This window comes from Aethalodelphis obliquidens, unplaced genomic scaffold (assembly GCF_003676395.1).
Source record: "Aethalodelphis obliquidens isolate GAN/ISIS:26980383/991018 unplaced genomic scaffold, ASM367639v1 scaffold32, whole genome shotgun sequence".
NCBI lineage: Eukaryota > Metazoa > Chordata > Mammalia > Artiodactyla > Delphinidae > Aethalodelphis > Aethalodelphis obliquidens.
Window position 1 is genome coordinate 5004164 of NW_020837976.1, and position 23979 is coordinate 5028142.

The window sequence follows — 23979 nt, forward strand, 5'->3', positions numbered from 1 at the left end:
TTTAATTTTGAAATACACTGAGAAATTTCCCTTCAAAGAGTCTGCATCAGTCTGGAATCCTACCAACAATCCATGTGGATACTTGCTTCCCCACACCATGTTAGTACAGATTACTATCAAACTTTTGAAACTTGACAGTTTGGTGGGTAAAGTAGTGCTATATCGTTATTTTTCTTATTTGCATTTTTCCAATTATGGGTGAGATTGAGCACCTTTTCTTATATTTAAGAACATTTTTATCTGTTTCTGAAAAGCCATTTTCTTATAGTCTTTTTCCATTTATGAATTGTTCTTCTTTTCTTAACTACAGAATAGGTCTTAACCATCGGACAGTATTTATTTATTTATTATTTCTAGAACAAGTATTAGATGAACAATGCAGGTTTCTAAGTCTGCTTATATCTCCTAAGTCTGCCTTGATAAGCAAATAACAGGGAATAATGGAAGCACCACAAGATAAGGAGTCTCAGTTCAACCACAATTGAAAAGTAGTTTAATAATCTAAATAAATGTTATACCATGTTCACCGATGGAACGATTTAACAGTAAAGATGTCAATCCTCTCTAATTAACCTCCATGTGCACTGCAATTCCAAATAACAATTTCCAGCAGAAATTTTTTGGAACTCTACAAATTTATCCAAAAATGTTGTGGATACAACAAATAGCCGAGTCAATCTTGAATAAGAGGATCGAGGTAAAAGGAGCATGTTCTATCTTAAAGTAATTTATCTAAAAAGCTTTCATAAGAAAAAACAATATAACAGTAAAAGAAAATTGATCAATAGAACATAAAGGTCTCAAAAAATAGGAAAAATACGTATTGTTTAGAAAATAATATAGGAAAAACACATGCACTCTATATAGAAAAATAATCTTGAATTTCTGCAAACACCATATTCAATGTGGATGCCAAATGGAATAAAGATCTAAAGAAGAAAGGTAGAACTATAAAGATAATAGAAGAAAATGTATAGAACATGCTTGAAATTTAGAGGTAGTGAAAGACTTCTTAAAATATATGCCCAAAGCATAAAAAATATCTAGATGTCTAACAAATAAAGAACACTGTAAACGAAGTTAATGGATATACCACTGGATGCCTGAAATTTTGCCAATGTGGCCAGTCTTTGAATCTTCAGAGTGTTTATCTCATACTCTCTTAACCACATGTCTTACCATGGCTTCCAACATACAGTCAAGTTAGCATAATATCAATGTATTCTGTAGGACATCCAGACAGTTCAGGTCTGTACAAACTATGACAAAGGGATGGACTATTAACATTTGTCATTTACAGACTGTAGACTGTAAACAAATATTGTTTTCTGCTCCAAGTAAATGCAAATGGTTTCTGATCCTCCTTTCTGATTGAGGTGAAAAGGAGTGCATCACCAGATCAAAGGCTGCATCCTACACTCCTGAGGTCATCTTAATCTGCTCTAGAAAAGATACCAGATGTGGCACTGCAGATGCAATCAGGCTACACTTGGTTGCACGTGCCGTAGTCTATTGTCATCCTTCAGGTTCCATCTGGCTTTTGTAGGTGCCAGACTTGTGAATTAAATGGAGATATGATAGGGACCACCTCTGAATTGTTCAGGTCCTTAATCAAGACATGAATTTCTGCCATCCCCTAACCCCCAGGGTTGCATTTTTTATTTAATTATTATTTAAATGGGGTGGGAGCAGTTTCAGAGCTTGACATTCTCCAGTATGATAGTTCTTACCACACAGAAAAGGGAACCAATACCGGGTTTTGCCAACTCTCTGACTGCCACTATGGTCTGTCAATCATTACAGTAATCATGTCTGACTTGCTTCTGATGGTTAAATATCTGATGGTTAAATATCTCTGACCCAGGCGTCTCATGCCTTTATTATTTTGAGATCCTATCACCCTTATTACTCTCCATGAGCCCAGTTCCTGTTACCTATTTTGCCAGTTAAATAGAGTACTAGCCGAAACACTGAAAGAGTGGGCCACTTCAAGATTCTCAAGTTCATCAACCGAGATATTTCAGGGTCTCATTCTTTCCCAATTTGTGCCCTGGTCTTGGCACAGTAGACCTGTCTAGGTTGAGGATTAAAACTTTGGGTTTTTCCTGCTCTTATGTTTGAATTCTGGGTCTAGACTTTGGCTTTTTTCTGCTCTCCAGCAGCCAGAAATGCCTTCTTGATTTCCTACCTAGCCTTCAGTTGTTGATTAATAAGTCTCAACCATTCATTATTTTTTTCTAAAGCACCGGTTTCCCCTAGCAATAGCCATCTAATTTCATTGTTCATATTATCATTTGCCCCATATTTATGAAATGGTGAATACGTTGCACCCACTAGTGCATTTCTTTTCATTAGTACACCATCTTAGTTGGTGACTAATGAAATTTTTAACAATTTCACTGCTACCTTTTGCAGAATCAGGCTAGCCCTGATCAACCTACCACGAGTGTGGGGTCCACACTGCCAGTTGGCTGGAGGGTGATCCATCCCTAGATTCCTCTCTTAGCCTGTACTCTCTCAAACCACACCATACTTGGCACCAACTGTAGCAGATTGTGTTCCCAAGAAGACAGATTCCAAGATGGAGATTCGAATGAAGAAAGATTATTAGAGAATGTTCTCAAGATCAGCACATGTGAAGGAAAAGAAGGAAGCAGGATTGTACAAATGGAGAAAATGGGCTGCAATGCAGCCTCAACAAAGGCTTCATCTGAGCCCACAGAGAACTCTGTAGGTTGGCTGTCCTTCTGAATTGCCCCATGTTAGGGTGAAGCAGCTGGGCCTATATCCTCAAATAAACTGGTTATTACATATAGACTACTTCTGGAAAAGGCACATAAACTTGGACAAGGCAGCTCTCTTCTCCCAAGGGTAATTCCTGGAGAAGGCTGACAGCTGAGAGCCATCAGCTAGGAGATTTCCCAGATGGAAGAATAAGTCCATTCTTGAAGGAGGATCTGGGCAATACCATCACAGCATCCATTACGCAAGTTGAGAAAAAGATATACAGATTCACTAATAATCGAATAAATACAAACTTAAACAATTAGTTACCTCTTACACATCAGGTTGTCAGAGATGTGGGGAAGCAGGAACCACTGTATACTACTGATAGGAATAAAAATAAGAACAGATTTTCTGCAAACAATTCATCATACTTAACAAAATTAAGTAAACATATACCCCATGACACAGCAATCCAGTAGAAACTCTCACACAGGCCTATGAAGTTACATGAACAAGGATACTCATCACAGTGTTTTTTATGGTAGTACAGACCAGCAGTAAACCAGGTCTATGTTATTAGAGAAAAACATAAGCAAAACATGGTGGTTGCAACTATAGAATTCTATGAAACATTTAGAGGCAACAAACTAGATATACATACAGAAACATGAAAAGATGTAAAAAAAGAGCAACAACAAAGGACTGAGTAAAAAATATTTAAAAGAGCAAAGTCTATAGTATAACACCATTTATGTAAATGAAAAACACGAGCCACACTTCCTATTTTACAATATGCATATTCACACATTCAAAGGTATATATCAAACATATTAGAGTGAGTTCGCACAGCAAAGAGGAGCAGGGGAATGGGAATCAAATAAAGAAATAAAGGTGAAAAATAAGTAAAACAAAGAGCAGTCCTGCATGAACCTTTTGCACCTGAGGTCAAAAATGAGAACAAGAATAGTAAATATAGTAAACAATTTGGTGCAAATTTGTTTTTATGTAAGTTTTAAATTCAAAATCCAATAGGAAGAAAATTAAGTTGATTAGTAGGGTGTTCCTAGAAAAATCCTCTCTAGTTGGAAAGACACCTCACAAGGCTTTATACTTAGAATGACATAGCTTCCTTCCTACTTAGACACTCATGGATAGCCCCAGTTCCTAGAATATAGTAAGTATTCTACAGATGCTGAGTGAAAGAATAAAGTGAATAAATATGTAAATAAATGAATGGAGTGAACAAGCATATATTTGAACAAAACATTAGGTGAAGACAAGAGAGTGGCAAAAGGTACGAGATTAGACCACATTCTGGAAAAAAAAAAAACTAACCAGCAATCCTGGAGCTAAAAGTAGTCTTTTCTTTGAAAAGGACATAGTAGAGATACATTAGGACTCTAAAGGAGGAAAACTTCTATCTGGTCATCCTAGCTCCTCTATTTATGAGATGGCCACAGCCTGGATCTCAGACAGACACCAATGAAAGCTGGTTAAAAAAGGTTATTATTTGCCTTTTCAACAGACTCTAATAGATTCCTTCTTTATCTTTAATTATTTTCTAGAAGAATAAAAAGAACATGAGCACCCCATTCTTCTCAATTCCCACGGCAACAAGAAGAGGAAGAGACTTTGCTAGTTCATGACACACTCTCTCATGAGAACACAAGGCTCCATTAGATTCTTTTCTGGTCTATGAATCATCTTTAATTCACTCACACCAAATCCCTCCCGCTTCTATGCTTATCCCAACACACACAACTTACAGTGTTGCCCTCCCTATTAACTAACCCACCCTTCATAGCCCCCAAAGACTGTCAACTGGAAAGAGCATATTAAAATCAGTCAGCCAGCCTAATAAGAAATCAGCAGGAGTTGGAAATAGAAATTATTGTTCTCTTTTCAAAGACCAAGCCCAACAGGGATTCTCCTGAAAATTCCTAAGAGTTGCCTTAGGGCAGTATCCTGGCACCTCTTCTGATCTAGTCTCTCTGCCCCTCCTAGGATACTGGTTGGTCTCCAAGATAATCCACTGGGATACAAGAGGAAAATATTAGAACTTCTTTTTACATTTAGTTTATCTTTTTTTTTAAAGTCTATATTTGTGTGTGTTTTTTATTTTATATGCTATATTATTATTGTGGTACAGATAACTTATAAACAATTAAATAACCATATATGTATTTGAGCATATGTGCCTGAGCATATATGATATCAAACAATTGTACTGATGGGACAAGATCCTAAAGGTCTGAAACCTGTGCCCTTGGTCTCCCAGTGTTGGATGGAGCCTAGTCCTGTTCCTCCGAACAGTTGGCCAGGGACCATCAGACTTGCCCCTGCCAGCTCCATTCTTTAGTCTTTTATTGTTCGTCTTTGCCTTGGTTCTAGACCAAATTCCTGTAAAGTCCTTTCTTATTGGGCCCATGGCCAATTCTCTCTGTTATTAAAATTCTTGTCTCTTCCGGAGACTAAAAGGCTTTTGCATCTCAATGTTCTTTCTGTGCCTGCAGTAGACCCGCCAGGCCTCCCTTGGGACTTGGCCTCTGAACACCAGCCGTGGCTGGGTGGACAGGGAGGGGAAGGCTGTTGGGGAACAGATCTGCCCTCACTTTCCTGTGCTCCTACTAGCTTCTCCTAACTCCTCCACCCATTTTATTGATCCATTCGTTGCTTCCAATATGCTGAGGGGAATGTCCCTTCTATTCTAGAAGCTCTCTACTTTCTAGATTTTATAGATGTAAACATCTTTAGCATGATGCCTCATAGACTAGACATCAAATTGCCTTCTGCTAGCTAGCATAAATAGAATCTAAGTAGAACACTGATGTTCATACATAATAAGGCAGATTCTATTTCTAATAATTAAAGGAGGAAAGGGAAAGAAAATCCAAATAAGATAGAGGCAATAAAAATCAGGACCAGGGCTTTCCTGGTGGCGCAGTGGTTGAGAGTCCGCCTGCCGATGCAGGGGACATGGGTTCGTGCCCCGGTCCGGGAAGATCCCACAGGCCACGGAGAGGCTGAGCCCGTGAGCCATGGCCGCTAAGCCTGCGCGTCCGGAGCCTGTGCTCCGCAACGGGAAAGGCCACAACAGTGAGAGGCCCGCGTACCGCAAAAAAAAAAAAAAAAATCAGGACCAACTATTACAGACTGAATCAAAGTACTGAAAAATAACTGCTAGTATGATCAAGAAACTTGAGAATCTGAATGTGGTGCCTAACCCATAATAGATGTTCAATAAATATTGATTATTCTGGATTGAACATTAGTCATTCAAGCTGAAAATGGTCTTTTCCTTTATACATTACTTATGACTGTGTTTTCATTAAGAAAAGATCCATGAATGTGTCTCCTATGATTTTCTCATAATTAGCTGTGGAGTTAGGTATGAATTAAACACCTTCCCACCCGAGCAGTGAGAGCTGCATTTTTGAAAGACACGGAAGCAGTGTATGTGGCTTGGAACAACATTTCATTTCTTGTCAAAATTTGGACACTTTTTAGAGTAAAAGGAGTTATTATTAATAAATATAATGGGATAACATGTGTTAATTAATAAATACAATGGAATAACATGATGGGATTGTCCCAGGCAAACCAGATATCATACGGTCATCCAACGACCTACCAAACTGAAGACAACATTGATTGGAGTCCAAACATATGTAGTGAATGATTTCTTGTTACATGATTTATTGTCACTCAGTACTTAGGGATTAGTAAAAAATAAATGGATAGAAAAACTGGAAATCTGAAGAAATTAAATCTACCGTAATGCTTTTGTTGACCTGTAATCTGAATTGGGTTCTAATAAATTTCTTTTTATTTGAGTCAGTCACACATTTCATTACCTAATTCTACTATTAATTTTACAATTTATAATGTCAGTCCTTATTTTCTTAACCTCTCAGCACCTTTAGCTTTTACTTTTCAAACTACTCAATTTCATCTATTTTCCAACACCAAATTCCTGCCTCTGCCCCACCCTCAGTTTCTCTCCTTCCCCTCTAGCCCATATTATAGCCTCTTTTTCTTCCATCTGTTCCTTCTCTTCTCACATTTTATATGAGAAGTCTGGGAAGTCTGACTGGCTCTCCTAGCTTCAACTGCCATCTAGTTATAGGTGACTCTTAAATCTTCACCACCTGTCCAGATTGTACTCTCTTCCTGAGTTCCAAATCTGTGTAACTAACTGCTACTAGACTTCTCTACTTCAATGTCTCCCAAGGACCCCCAAGAATTAAATAACATCAATACTTTCAAACCTGTACTCAACATCTCAAGAATGCCCCCCAGTCTACTCCTCCTTCAGGGTCCTTTATCTCCATAAATGGCATCACCATTAAACCAGGAAGCCACGGTTCCTCCTTAACTCCTTTCTCTTTTACTCTACACATTCATTGGGTCACCAAGTCCTGTCAGTTCTAGCTCTCAAATGTCCTTTGCTCTCCATCCTCATTGTAACCAATCTGTAACCAATCGACTAAACTTGCACCATCTCCCAGCCCCTTAACTAGTCACTCTTCCTCCTGACCTGCCTCTCTCTCATCCCTTTTTATATTGCAGCAAGAGTAACTTCCAACAGTGCATATCTGATCAGTTTGCTTTTCTGCTTCAAACTGTTCCCTAGCTATTAATGCAGTTTGAACAACATGACTTACATGTCCCTCCACCATCTGGCCCTGCCTACCTCTCCACACTCCTCTCATTCCTTTCCCTTCTATACTCCAAACTGGTGTTTCCAAGACAGTCAGGCTCTCACTTGCTTCTGAGCTTTAACACATCCTATTGCCACTGCTGGGTCATTTCCTGCTTCATCTAGCTTATTCTTACTCATCCTAATCCTACCAGCTCAAATGTCATTTCCTCAAGGAGGCATTGTCTGATCCTGAAACTATATTAGCTTTCTTCCTATGTGCTCCTATAACATGTTTTCTTTGTATTAGGTTGAAGCACATGAAATTGCCTGTAACTTAGTAACAGTCAAATAAAAGCATTCATATAGTTGAAGACAATACTTGTATCTGCTAAACTGTAAATTCATTGAGAGTAGGAACCTGGCCTATCTCATACACCATCTTACACAGTTCCTGGCACAGGGTAAATACTCAGTGGATATTTGTTGAGTGAATGAATGAATGAACTAAATTTTCTAGAAATGGGTCATCATTTTAATTGACCTAATTTGAAGCTATAACAATTTTCTTTTTATAACTAATAATTTTTTCTGTTGTACAAGTGCTTGCCCACTCTACTTAGTTTGATCAAATATTGAATAAACATCTTCTGAGTTTTTAGCACAGTACAATTATATGAACAGATACGCAGCATCTTGGTCTACAGAGCACAAATCTGAAGTAATTTTATAAAGGTCATCACTCTTCATAAGAGTGAAAGAAGGCAAAGAATCCAGGGAAAATTAGACTCAAAAACTCTTATATTCTCTAAAATTGTTTAACCCCTATAGGAAGTCTTATAGTGACACCTTCGAAAATGTGACTCCTGAGGATTTAATTTGAAAAGAAACTTAAGAGTTGGATACTTTCAGTAAGTATCATTCAAAAGGCCTATCACTTTGAATATCGGATAGCCTCTCAAAAGAAGAATATGGGCATGCTAGCACTTTGCTAATGCCCATTAACTATGGCAATCCTTAGTGAATTGCTGCATTAATGAGGAAGTCATTGCCTATAGAGAGTCTGCAAACAGAGGAGTGTATCTTCGCTTCAGTTCCTCTGACAAGTGTAGCTCAGCTTTAATTATTTATGATCATACACCACAGCATAGGAGCGCTCACGAATATTTTATATGAGTAATATAGTTTTAATAATAAGAGCCTTCACTCCATCTTGTTGTTATTAAATCTTACAGAGGAGCAGGGTGAGAATTTAAGGTTTTTTGTGGATTAGTAAACTGGGAATTAGCAGGATTCCCTAAGGTAGAGTTCTAAATAATACAATGAAAATAAATATCTACAAGTACAATTCTTATTTTTTCAAGCTCTTTGACAGCCCTCAGAAGACCCTCAATAAGCCACAAGGAAAATGATAAGAAATGAAACAGCGAATGATAACAATAGTTATGATAATAATACTGCTTATATAACTCTTTATGGATATGTCTACACAAACATGTGAGATGGATGTTGAGACAATGTCTAAATAATTTAGAACAAACAGTTTACAAGTGTGGGCAGAGGGAAGCTGGAAAGGAGAGATTTCATTTGGTCAGAATCCGCCAGCTTAAACTGGTCAAACTTGCTGAATGATTTCTCATAGCTTTCCTTAAAAATTCCAACTCTATTATTTAAGCCTAATTCTGCACATAACTTACTTTTAACTATGGCCAAGTCTTTTCCAATGATGGTGCTTTCGGTTCTACCACTTCCATGATCGTAGACCCACTGTCACTTATTCTTTCAATAATAGTTTATGGAGCAGCAATTTATAAAGCAGGTCCTCTAATGAGGACTAAGGAGAAGTTCATCCATTGAGTTGTCTAAGACAACATTAAGCTTTTAACCACGAAGCCCCTCTTCACCTCCAGTCTTCAGAAGACCTCTGCACCTCACACACAAACACACCGACAACCACTCTTATTTTGTTTTGCTTGTCATTTGCTTTAATCAGGAACATGGAGAAATATGAAGGGGTTTATAGGGTATTTTCAGAAGCGTGAAGTACAAGATGTGCTCCTCCCTTCTTCATCAATCCTCACACAGAGCCCTAATGACCTTGACCCTCAGAGTAACAATATTCCTCTGGGTTTCTCACCAAGCACCAGGCCTGAAGGCAGCCTCTTGGACTCACTCAGCTAAACAACAAGCATCTGAGAGCAGAGGGGCTTCTGTTACTCAACAACTAGAAAAGAATCCACTAGCCAAGGCTATGAGCATTCCACACCCACGCGCTACTCACTAACCTTGAAGAATGAAAGGTGAACCAAAGACTCCACAGGGTAATAACATGGTGTGAAATGGCCATATTAAGTAATCTTTAGTAGCTAGTAAGAGTGGCCACTTTGAGCTGCCCAAATAAAAGAGCAAATAACAATTCATCTTGGGCAGTAAAATGAATGGAAAATACAGAGTAGGAAAAAAGACATTGTAAATTACTAGATGTGCCAGACTGAGTTTTTCAGTTATATCAGAGTCTAGGCAGCCAAACTCAGACAAGAAAAAGGAGACAGGAAAGCTGATCTGAGAAAAATTCATTGCCTTCAGGATATACGCTCAATCCTCACACTGCTCTCAAGCATATTTTGATAAATAATTTTATATTTTAAAAAGTGTTATTGTTTTCTTTTGCTGGAAAATTGTATGTGAGTGTCCTTGCCTTTGTGTTTAAGGGGTTTTAGGGCTTGAATCTTTGGTCTTTCTTATAACACCAATTATTCTCATTAATATCAACAATTTTTTAAATGGTTATACTCAGCCATTCAACAAATATTTATTGAGTGCCTATTATGAGTCAGGCCTTATTCTTAAGCATGATGTATGCAGCAGGGGCATAAGAGGCATGGTCCCTGTCCTAATGGAGCTCACAGCCCGTGGGGGAGATAAATGATAAACAAATAAACACATAGTAGCAATTTTTAAAATAACCTGGATTTTCTGAGACAGTATAATGGGGATTGGGGTAAGGAGCATCTAATTAAGGGAAAGACTTCCCTGAGGAAGTGACAGTTGATCTGAGACCTAAGGGATAAGGAGTTAGTAGGGGACGCATAATTAGGGCACATGCTAACTACCAATCATGCTGGCATTGGAATGGGCTTGGCATATGGAGAGAAATACCTGAGTGTACAAATGGAGGCTTACATTTTCAAAAAGCTGCTTTGTTTATGAAAATAAAATGAATGCTTGGTGATTTTCAGGCAAAAAAATACTGATGAGGTAGGAATAACTCATCAAACCTGAAGAGTCCGGTTTCTTGTCAAGGTCAAAAAATTCATGTCTAAGCAGTAAAAACCCTGCCTTCTTCTAGATATTTGTCTTATTTTAATATTCAATTTTAAAATTATATCTAAAGATCTCCAAAACTCTTTCTACAGCTTTCTTTAGTAGTCTATTCCAATACTGAACTACCCTCAATGTCAATAATGTTTCTCTGCAGCACATTTATTGAGTTTTTTTGTGTGTGTTTGTGTCTTCAATAAGACTGCATGTGTGTGTATTTACATAATAATATATTATCACCACTCTTTGCATAAAAGTCTTCAGTATAATTTTAAAGACTGTTAGCAAACTTTCCTTCTCTCTTCTCTAAGACATATTATATTACAGTTCATCACGAGTGTAAAAAGTTATTCTGGAGCATTTGCCCAGCTTCTGTACCAGTCTTTATTAGTAGAAAATCGACATTCAAAAAAATATATAGAAGAGGACCTTCAAGATGGCGGAGGAATAAGTCATGGAGATCACCTTCCTCCCCACAAACACATCAGAAATACATCTACATGTGGAACAGCTCCTACAGAACACCTACTGAATGCCAGCAGAAGACCTCAGACTTCCCAAAAGGCAAGAAACTCCCCATGTACTTGGGTGGGGCAAAAGAAAAAAAAAACAGGGACAACAAAATAGGGATGGGACCTGCACCTCTGGGAGGGAGCTTTGAAGGAGGAAAAGTTTCCACACACCAGGAAGCCCCTTCACTGGTGTAAATGGGGGGTGGGTGGGGGGAAGCTTCGGAGCCATGGAGGAGAGTACAGCAACAGGGGTGCAGAGGGCAAAGTGGAGAGATTCCTACACAGAGGATCGGTGCCGACCAGCATTCACCAGCCTGAGAGACTTGTCTGCTCACCTGCCAGGGCGGGTGGGGGCTGAGAGCTGAGGCTCAGGCATCGGAGGTCAGATGCCAAGGAGAGGACTGGGGTTGGCTGTGTGAACACAGCCTGAAGGGGGCTAGCGCACCACAGCTAACCAGGAGGGAGTCTGGGGAAAAGTCTGGAACTGCCTAAGAGCCAAGAAACAATTGTTTTGGGGTGCGTGAGGAGAGGAGATTCAGAACCAGCCTAAACGAGCTTCAGAGATGGGCGTGAGCCGTGGCTATCAGCACGGACACCAGTGACTGTGGACACCAGTGATGGCGGACACCAGTGGTGGGCATGAAACACTAAGGCTGCTGCTGCAGCCACCAAGAAGCCTGTATGCAAGCACAAGTCACTGTCCACACCTCCCCTCCTGGGAGCCTGTGCAGCCCGCCACTGCCAGGGTCCTGTGATCCAGGGACAACTTCCCCAGGAGAACACACAGCACACCTCAGGCTGTTGCAAAACCATGCCAGCCTCTGCCGCCGCAGGCTCGCCCTGCATTCCGTACCCCTCCTTCCCCCAAGCCTGAGTGACCCAGAGCCCCCTAATCAGCCGCTCCTTTAACACCGTCCTGCCTGGGTGAAGAACAGATGCCAGAGGGTGACCGACATGCAGGCAGGGACAAATCCAAAGCTGAACCCCAGGAACTGTGTGAACAAAGAAGATAAAGGGAAATCTCTCCCAGCAGCCTCAGGAGCAGTGGACTAAATCTCCACAATCAACTTGATGTACGCTGCATCTGTGGAATACCTGAGTAGACAATGAAGCATCCCAAAATTGCGGTGGCATACTTTAGGAGCAACTGTAGACTTGGGGTTTGCTGTATGCGACTGACTACCTTCTGATCTTTATGTTTATCTTAGTATAGTTTATAGCACTAGCTATAATTGGTGGGTTTGTTTATGGGTTTGGTTGCTCTCTTCTCTCGTTTTAATTATTTTTTAAATTTTTTTACTTTAATAAATATTTTTTATTTTAATACCTTTATTTTTTTTAATTTTTCTGTCTTTCTTTCTCCCTTTTCTTCTGAGCCGTGTGGCTCACAGGGTCTTGGTGCTGCAGCTGGGTGTCAGGCTTGAACCTCTGAGGTGGGAGACCTGAGTTCACGACATTGGACCACCAGAGACTTCCCAGCCCTATGTAATACCCATCGGTGAGAGCTCTCCCAGGGATCTCCATCTCAACAGTAAGACCCAGCTCCACCCAACAAGCAGCAAGCTCCAGTGCTGGACACCCCATGCCAAACAACTAGCAAGACAGGAACACAGCCCCACCCACTAGCAGAGAGGCTGCCTAAAATCATAATAAGTTCACAGACACCGCAAAACACATGACCAGATGCAGTCCTGCCCACCAGAAGGAAAAGATCAAGCCTCATCCACCAGAACACAGACAGCAGTCCCCTCCACCAGGAAGCCTACACTAAACAAACCTTACCCACTGGGGGCATACACCAAAAACAGTGGGAACTACAAACCTGCAGCCTGTGAACAGGAGACCCAAAACACAGTAAGTTAAGCAAAATGAGAAGACACAGAAATACGCAGCAGATGAAGGAGCAAAGTAAAAACCCACCAGACCAAACAAATGAAAAGGAAATAGGCAGTCTACCTGAACAAGAATTCAGAATAATGACAGTAAAGATGATCTAAAATCTTGGAAATAGAATGGAGAAAATACAAGAAACGTTTAACAAGGACCTCGAAGAACTAAAGAGCAAACAAACAATGACGAACAACACAATAAATGAAATTAAAAATTCGTAGAAGGACTCAATAGCAGAATAACTTAGGTAGAAGAACAGATAAGTGACCTGGAAGACAAAACAGTGGAAATAAACACTGCAGAGCAGAATAAAGGAAAAAAATGAAAAGAATTGAGGACAGTCTCAGAGACCTCTGGGACAACATTAAATGAACCACCGTTCAACTTATAGGAGTCCCAGAAGAAGAAGAGAAAAAGAAAAGGACTGAGAAAATATTTGAAGAGGTTATAGTTGAAAACTTCCCTAATATAGGAAAGGAAATAGTCAGTCAAGTCCAGGAAGGCAGAGAGTCCCACACAGGATAAATCCAAGGAAAAACATGTCAAGACACATATTAATCAAACTATCAAAAATTAAATACACAGAAAAAATATTAAACGCAGAAGAGAAAAGCAACAAATAACATACAAGGGAATCCCCGTAAGGTTAACAGCTGATCTTTCAGCAGAAACTCTGCAAGCCAGAAGGGAGTGGCAGGACATATTTAAAGTGGCGAAAGGGAAAAACCTACAACCAAGATTACTCTACCCAGCAAGGCTCTCATTCAGATTCGACGGAGAAATTAAAACCTTTAGAGACAAGTAAAAGCTAATAGAATTTAGCACCACTAAACCAGCTTTACAACAAATGCTAAAGGAACTTCTCTAGGCAGGAAACACAAGAGAAGGAAAAGACCTACAAAACAAACGCAAAACAATTAAGAAAATGGTAATAGGAACATACATATCGATAACTACCTTAAATGTAAATAGATTAAATGCTCCAACCAAAAGACACTGACTGGCTGAATGGATACAAAAACAAGACCCTTATATATGCTGTCTACAAGAGACGCACTTCAGACCTAGGGACACATACGGACTGAAAGTGAGGAGATGGAAAAAGATATTCCATGCAAGTGGAAATCAAAAGAAAGCTGGAGTAGCAATTCTTGTATCAGACAGAATAGACTTTAAAATAAAAACTATTATAAGAGACAAAGAAGGACACTACATAATGATCAAGGGATCAATCCAAGAGGAAGATACAACAATTGTAAAAATTTATGAACCCAACCTAGGAGCACCTCAGTACATAAGGCAAATGCAAACAGCCATAAAAGAGGAAATCGACAGTAATACAAAAATAGAAGGAGACTTTAACACCCCACTTTCACCAACAGACAGATATTCCAAAATGAAAATAAATAAGGAAACACAGGCCTTAAGTAACACATTAAACAAGATAGACTTAACTGATATTTATAGGACATTCCATCCAAAAACAACAGAATACACTTTCTTCTCAAGTGCTCATGGAACATTCTCCAGGACAGATCATATCTTAGGTTACAAATCAAGCCTTGGTAAATTTAAGAAAATTGAAAATGTATAAAGTATCTTTTCTGACCACAATGCTGTGAGACTAGATATCAATTACAGGAAAAAAACTGTAAAAAATACAAACACATGGAGGATAAACAATACACTACTAAATAACCAACAGATCACTGAAGAAATCAGAGAGGAAATCAAAACATACCTAGAAATAAATGACAATGAAATAATGACAACCCAAAAGCTATGGGATGCAGCAAAAGCAGTTCTAAGAGGGAAGTTTATAGCAATACAATTCTACCTCAAGAAACAAGAAACATCTCAAATAAACAACCTAACCTTACACCTAAAGCAATAAGAGAAAGAAGAACAAAAATACCCCAAAGTTAGCAGAAGGAAAGAAATCAAAAAACTCAGATCAGAAATATATGAAAAAGAAATGAAAGAAACAATAGCAAAGATCAATAAAACTAAAAACTGGTTCTTTGAGAAGATAAACAAAATTGATAAACCATTAGCCAGACTCATCAAGAAAAAAAGGGAGAAGGCTCAAATCAACAGAATTAGAAAAGAAAAAGGAGAAGTAACAAATGACACTCCAGAAATACTTAAGATCATGAGAGATTACTACAAGCAACTCTATGCCAATAAAATGGACAACCTGGAAGAAATGGACAAATTCTTAGAAAAGCACAAGCTTCCAAGACTGAACCAGGAAAAAACAGAAAATATAAACAGAACAATAACAAGCATTGAAATTGAAACTGTGATTAAAAAGCTTCCAACAAACAAAAACCCAGGACCAGATGGCTTAACAGGTGAATTCTATCACACATTTAGAGAAGAGCTAACACCTATCCTTCTCAGACTCTTCCAAAATACAGCAGAGGGAGGAACACTCCCAAACTCATTCTAGGAGGCCACCATCACCCTGATACTAAAACGAAACAAAGGTGGCAAAAAAAAAGAAAACTACAGGCCAATATCACTGACGAACAAAGATGCAAAAATCCTCAACAAAATACTAGCAAACAGAATCCAACAGCACATTAAAAGGATCATACACCATGAATAAATGGGGTTTATCCCAGGAATTCAAGGATTCTTCAATATAAGCTAATCAATCAATGTGATTCATCATATTAACAAACAGAAAGAGAAAGACCATATGATCATCTCAATAGATGAAGAAAAAGCTTTTGACAAAATTCAACACCCATTTATGATAAAAAGTGTCCAAAAAGTAGGCATAGAGGGAATTTACCTCAACATAATAAAGGCCATATATGACAAACCCACAGCCAATATAGTTCTCAATGGTGATAAACTGAAACCATTTCCATTAAGATCAGGAACAAGACAAGTTTGCCCACTCTCACCACTATTATTCAACATAGTTTTGGAAGTTTTAGCCACAGCAATCAGAGAAGCAAAAGAAATAAAAGGAATCCAAATAGGAAAAGATGAACTAAAACTGTCACTGTTTGCAGATGACATGACACTATACATAGAGAAGCCTAAAGATGCTAACAGAAAACTATTAGAGCTAATCAGTGACCCTGGTAAAGTAGCAAGATACAAAATTAATGCAGAGAAATCTTCTGCATTTCTAAACACTAATGATGAAAAATCTGAAGGAGAAATTAAGGAAACACTCCCATTTACCATTGCAACAAAAAGAATAAAATACCTAGGAATAAACCTACCTAAGGAGACAAAAGACCTGTATGCAGAAAACTATAAGGCACAGAAAAAAGAAATTAAAGATGATACAAATAGATGGAGAGACATACCATGTTCTTGAATTGGAAGAATCAACATTGTGAAAATGAATCTACTACCCAAAGCAATCTACAGATTCAATGCAATCCCTATCAAACTACCAATGGCATTTTTCACAGAACTAGAACAAAAAATTTCACAGTTTGTATGGAAACACAAAAGACCCCGAATAGCCAAAGCAATCTTGAGAAAGAAAAATGGAGCTGGAGGAATCAGGCTCCCTGACTTCAGACTATACTACAAAGCTACAGTAATCAAGAAGGTATGGTACTGGCTCAAAAACAGAAATAAAGATCAATGGAACAGGATAGAAAGCCCAGAGATAAACCCATGCACATATGGTCACCTTATCTTTAATAAAGGAGGCAAGAATATACAATGGAGAAAAGACAGCCTCTTCAATAAGTGGTGCTGGGAAAAGTGGACAGCTACATGTAAAAGAATGAAATTAGAACACTCCCTAACACCATACACAAAAACAAACTCAAAATGGATTAAAGACCTAAATGTAAGGCCAGACACTATAAAACTCTTAGAGGAAAACATAGGCAGAACACTCTATGACATATATCACAGAAAGACCCTTTTGGACCCACCTCCTAGAGAAAGGGAAATAAAAACAAAAATAAACAAATGGGACCTAATGAAACTTAAAAGCTTTGGCACAGCAAAGGAAACCATAAACGAGACAAAAAGACAACCCTCAGAATCGGAGAAAATATTTGCACATGAAGCAACTGACAAAGGATTAATCTCCAAATTTTACAAGCAGCTCATGCAGCTCAATATCAAAAAAACAAACAACCCAATCCAAAAATGGGCAGAAGACCTAAATAGACATTACTCCAAAGAAGATATACGGATTGCCAACAAACACATGACAGAATGCTCAACATCAATAATCATTAGAGAAATGTAAATCAAAATTACAATGAGGTATCATCTCACACCAGTCAGAATGGCCATCATCAAAAAACCTAGAAACAATAAATGCTGGAGAGGGTGTGGAGAAAAGGGAACACTCTTGCAGTGCTGGTGGGAATGTGAATTGGTACAGCCACTATGGAGAACAGTATGGAGGTTCCTTAAAAAACTGCAAATAGAACTACCATATGACCCAGCAATCCCATTACTGGGCATATACCCTGAGAAAACCATAATTCAAAAAGAGTCATGTACCAAAATGTTCATTGCAGCTCTATTTACAATAGCCAGGACATGGAAGCAACCTAAGTGTCCATCATCAGATGAATGGATAAAGAAGATGTGGCACATATATACAATGGAATATTAGTCAGCCATAAGAAGAAACAAAATTGAGTTATTTGTAGTGAGGTGGATGGACCTAGAGTCTGTCATACAGAGTGAAGTAAGTCAGAAATAGAAAGATAAATACCGTATGGTAACACAAATATATGGAATCTAAGAAAAAAAAATGTCATGAAGAACCAAGGGGTAAGAGGGGAATAAAGACACAAACCTACTAGAGAATGGACTTGAGGATATGGGGAGGGGGAAGGGTAAGCTGTGACAAAGTGAGAGAGTGGCATGGACATATATACACTACCAAACATAAAATAGATAGCTAGTGGGAAGCAGTCGCATAGCACAGGGAGATCAGCTCAGTGCTCTGTGACCACCTAGAGGGGTGGGATAGGGAGAGTAGGAGGGAGGGATACACAAGAGGGAAGAGATATGGGAACATATGGATATGTATAACTGATTCACTTTGTTATAAAGCAGAAACTAACACACCATTGTAAAGCAATTATACTCCAATAAAGATTTTTTTAAAAATGGGAGATAATATTTTCAAACGAAGCAACTGACAAAGGATTAATCTCCAAAATATACAAGCAGCTCATGCAGCTCAGTATCAAAAAAACAAACGAACCAATCCAAAATTGGGCAGACTTAAATAGACATTTCTTCAAAGACGATATACAGATTGCCAACAAATACATAAAAGGATGCTCAACATCACTAATCATTAGAGAAATACAAATCAAACTACAATGAGGTATAACCTCCACTGGTCAGAATGGCCATCATCAAAAAGTCTACAAACATTAAGTGCTGGAGAGGGTGTGGAGAAAAGGGAACCCTCGTGCACTGTTGGTGGGAATGTAAATTGATACAGCCACTACAGAGAACAGTATGAAGGTTCCTTAAGAAGCTAAAAATAGAACTACCCTACGACCCAGCAATTCCACCTCTGGGCATATACCTGGAGAAAACTGTAATTCAAAAAGAGTCATGTACCACAATGTTCATTGCAGCACTATTTACAATAGCCAGGACATGGAAGTAACCTAAGTGTCCATCAACAGATGAATGGATAAAGAAGATGTGGCACATATATACAATGGAATATTACTCAGCCATAAAAAGAAACAAAATTGAGTTATTTGTATTGAGGTGGATGACCTAGAGTCTGTCATACACAGTGAAGTAAGTCAGAAAGAGAAAGACAAATACCGTATGCTAACACATATATTTGGAATCTAAAAAAATACTGGTTCTGATGAACCCAGGGGCAGGACAGGAATAAAGACGCAGACATAAAGAATAGACTTGAGGACACGGGGAGGGGGAAGGGTAAGCTGGGACAAAGTGAGAGAGTGGCATGGACATATATACACTACCAAATGTAAAATAGATAGCTTGTGGGAAGCAGCCACATAGCACAGGAAGATCAGCTCGGTGCTTTGTGACCACCTAGAGGGATGGGATAGGGAGGGTGGGAGGGAGATGCAAGAGGGAGGGGATATGGGGATATATGTATACATATAGCTGATTCACTTTCTTATATAGCAGAAAGTAACACAACATTGTAAAGCAATTATATTCCAATAAAGATGTTAAAAAAGAAAACAAAAAACGTACCAAAAAAAAATACACACACACACACGTATATAAATATATGACATAGGACCAAGAAATAAGACAATGAGATTTGTAGTAAACAATAAGTTCACGTTTTGACCTGTAAAATGGGCACGAACCAACTGCCATCTACAAAATATATCTGTAGCAAAGCCATCTAGCACGACCAATCACTATTGTTTCTCTATTCACAACCTTGATCATTTCCCGAGGCTATTCTCTCTTTCTATATTCTTTTTTTTTTTTTTGCCTTTTCTGGCCTAATGCCACACTTGCATTAGCAGTGTTACACTTTTACATTACTAGCCTAAATCTTTCCTCCTTCTTGTGAATTACCACCACATGCTCTCAACAATAGCATACTCCTCCTAGATTTATTCATTATCCCTTCAAAGTCTCTCTCATTTAAAACTATATTCTTTACCTGAAAAACAGTAAATAGAGCAGAGATGTTCCTGAAATACAACATTGCTTTGATATAATTGTATAATACTGTATATATACTGTGTTGGTAATTTTTCTGTATTTATGTGCCTGTTCAATTTCCACCTTTGCTTTACCATATCCATGCAACACACTTATAAAAAGCTGTCAAAACAACACAACATATAAACTCAGAGCAGGTTCAATGAACTGTTTCAGCTGGTTTTTCTTCTCATTTCCTCCACTCGCTTCAGGAATCCTTGGGCTTCGACAGTGGGAATTGCAAAACCCTCAGGGCAGGTCCCTTTGTGGCTCATTCTGCATCTTATTTAGTGCTGGTATCCAGAGGCTATAAGAAATTCTGAACAGGCTGGTGCAACAGCTCAGGTGACTCGCAACATCATTCAGATTTGTCGATATTCTCCCTAACTTCGCCAAAATAAAGGATCAGTCATCAAGGACTAACGTGGCAGAGAGAGCAGTTCAGCTACACCAAGGTTCAGCCCCAAGAATCGCATGTGGATAACTTAAGGAGACCAAATTTGGGGCTTAGTGAACTACTCTCCATTCTCTACTCATAATAAAGAAAAGGCTTCAAGTGCAGAAGGGTGGATTCAAGTTAGACACAAATCCTTTGAGGACATCGTAAATACTGGAATATATGTTACCAAAGAAAACAGAAGAATATATTTTCCCTAGTGGATGTTTGTTTCTTTCTTTAAGTACATTTTCTCCAACATCTGGACTTGCTGACAGATGGTCCCATTCAAACCCAGAGAAATAGACTTGATGACCTGTGATGTGTACCTGGCTTGTCAGGTCTCTTTAAATGTCAAGTCCACAGAGAGGCCTTTCCCTCCCACCTATCCTAATCAGATTTCCCCTCTTTGTCTTTCTCTTATTTCCCTGCTATTTTCCTTTCCATCTCTTACAACAACTAGTAATTGTACTTTATTTACTTGTTTTTTTCTTCGTAGAGCCAGTTGTTAAACATTTGCCAGCACACCACTGCTCCTAACTGTTCTCCCTGCTTCTCCCGCTCCCCATGTCACCGCCAAATCAATGCTTTAAAAACTTGAATCCGGTCAAGCCATTGCTCTGCTCAAAAATCTCCCGTGGCTTTCCACTTCACTCAGTTAAAAATAAATAAAATTCTTACCATAGCTAGAAACTCCCATGCGATCTGCCAAGCCTTACTCTCCCCCTGTATTTTTCTGATCTCACCTTCTGACCCCACGGCTCATGGGGCTTCAGCCACACTGCCTACCTGCTGTTCCTCAACACACGGAAGCAAGCTCCTGCCTCAGGGTCATTGTATTTGCTTCTCTCTGCCTGGAAAACCTTCCCCCAGATAGAAGCGAGGCTCCCTCCGTCACTGCATGCACTTCGTTCTCTTCCATTCCTGTCCCCAGACCAGAGTGACCTCTGACTATTCTGTGCAAAATCGTGTCCACCAACACCCAGCCCTTCTGCACTCCCTTTTACCTGCTTTATATTTTTCTATAGCAGGTATCGTTGGTTTACATATTGTGTATTGATCAGCATTTTGGTGTTCACTTCTCAGATCCACTCCCCACTTCTCCTCCCCTCTGCAAATTACATTTGCTTGGTTCCCATTGCCAACTGGCTGCCAGCAAAGTTTGGCCAATGAGAGGCACTTGCTGAAGCTTGGAGGGAAGAAAGAAGTGAGAGGCCAGGATATTTCCCCCTGTCTCTTCCTGCTTTCAGGTGGCATTGACAGCAGTGACCCAGCCTCCCCCAGGGCTTCAGCCCCCACCCAGATAACTTCTCCCTCAGCTCTCCCAAGAACATCTTTGTTTCTGGACTCTGGGAACACTACTTCTCCCTGTTATCCCCCAGTCGTAGAGATGATGCAGCTAATCTTGGGGTTGAAGCCCAATTGCCTCTAAGGTTTTTCAATGCTTCCAAATATTTGAAACTTACTTCTCAGATTAAACTCCCTGTTTTGAAACACCTGGAGTGGGTTCTGTTTCCTAAATAGACCTTGCGGTACGCCCGTCTATCTCCTCTACCGAGGAGGCTTGGTAACTAGTCGCTCTTCTCCACCAGGAACACTCTTCTGCCCACTTTTTACTTGTCCTGCTGGGTCCTCCTTAAATGTCACTTCCTTAGAGAGACCCTTCCCTCCCACCCATTTAGATCCTCCCTCTTTGTCCTCTTATTATCTTGTTTTCATTTTCCATTTCTTACAACAACTTGTAGCTATACAGTAATTTACTTGTTTATTTGTGTAATGCCTCGCTCTACCACTCAACTAGATATAATAAGGATTCCGTCTCTCTATTTAACACTCTTTCCCCAGCTCCAGAGTCTGGCCCATAGTAGATCTATAAATATTTTATGCATTAAGTAATGAATGAATTTAGACTAGACCCTGTATAGTAACCATCATAATACTTTGGACTTAATTAGTACTCAATAAATGTTTATAAAGTTGATTGGCATGTATGGCTTTCTCAGAAAAATTCACCACTACATCTAGTATACCAAGGTTTTCCATAAATCCTGGAAGACGTATCTCTCATGGTATTTTCCATGCACACTACACATTTTTTTTTTTTTTTTTTGGGCCACGCTGCATGGTATGTGGGATCTTAGTTCCCCAACGAGGGATCAAACCCGTGCCCCTTGCATTGGAAGCGTGCAGTCTTAACCACTGGACCGCGAGGGAAGTCCCCCACCTATATATTTTTCACACGTTACCTTCAAAGACTCTTCATTCCCGCAAGCAACATGAAAGTGGATAAAGCAAGCATATGCATGTGATCTAAGCATTCTCACATGCCTAGTGTCAAAAAGGAAGACAGAGCCCAAACAGGAACTGTGTACAGAGGATGATATTTACAAGGTTCTTCCTCTCAGGGTTTTGTTGTTATTTTTGTCTTTTTGCCGGTGTTTTCTCTTTTTTTTGGTAATTTCATGTCTTTTTCTCTAAAGTGAACCCAGCTATTGAAGGGTAAGAGCAAATTTGTGCCTGTCATTTTCCTTTTTGTTTTAAATACTTACCGGGTTTGGGTTGCGTTATGGATTTTCCATGTAGGCTCAAATTGGTCTTTGCAATGCTCTGTTCTCTGTTCTTGTTTCTAAAGTAAAGAGAAAGCCTCAAATGAACACTGGGAAGTCTACCATGCATCACTTTTTTTAAGTTTCCAATTTCTATTGGCTCCTTTATTCTCCATACTTCTCTGTCCTCTCTTTTGTTTAAAATCTCATTTAGCATTCTCTTGAGGGAGAACATGAGATTACAATCTAACGATTGTAATGAGAATGGGTTAAGTTGGTGCTGTTTCCCATTTTCATTACAGTCTTGGTGGCAAGAATAATGTAACAGAATTTTTAATGCCTCATATACTACATGAACATTTTCCCGTGAGCTCCTGCTCCTTTTCTGCGGACAGCACTGTTGCTATGTGCTGTAGGACTTCGATCTTTTTATATTCTGAATTATAATCAATTGGCCATTTCACCCCTTCCCCGTAGATTAGAGTCAAATAAGTGAAAAATATTTTGATCTGTAGCATACCACTGCATCTCATAACTGTAAAATCCTATCACCTGCAGACCAGTACCAGGAAAATCCACAGAGCCAGTGATTCAAATTGCACAAAAGGTACAATCCAGGCGTCTTGATGGCCAGGCACTTCTCTGAAAGGCACTCTGGGAATTAGAGTTTTGTAATTTAGAGTGTAAATAGAGTTGGTTAATTTAAGTACCAGGCGCTCTTGGTGAATTGCTCTTTGCTCTTTGAAGTCTAGGATGCTCACCCTTGAAATGGAAAACCTCACAGATTCTTGTTACTCCAAGTGTGGTCTCCAGACCAGCAGCATGGGCATCACCTGAGAGCATATGAAAATGCAGAATCTCAGGCCTCAGTCCACTCTTCCTGAATCGGATTCTGCATTCTAACAAGACCCTCAGGTGATTGATATGCACTGCAGAGCTTGAGAAGTGCTGCTTTAGGGTGTCTTACAGGCTACACTCGGTACAAAATGTCAGGAATAGTCTCTCCTCCCTGAGTAACCCCAGTGCTCACTGTGGGCACCCAACCCAGGGCAGTGCCACAGGGTCACAGAGCCCTGTCACCTGGCTTCTCAGAATCTCCCTCTGATGTCACCTTCATTTAAGACTTTTTCTGGCCCTTTGCCTTACTAGACTTTTTAGGTTCCATTCTCTAGGGAACTGAAACTGTTTGACAAACTAATTCTCAGTGGCCTTTTGAGCAGAAACATCTGGGTTCGAATC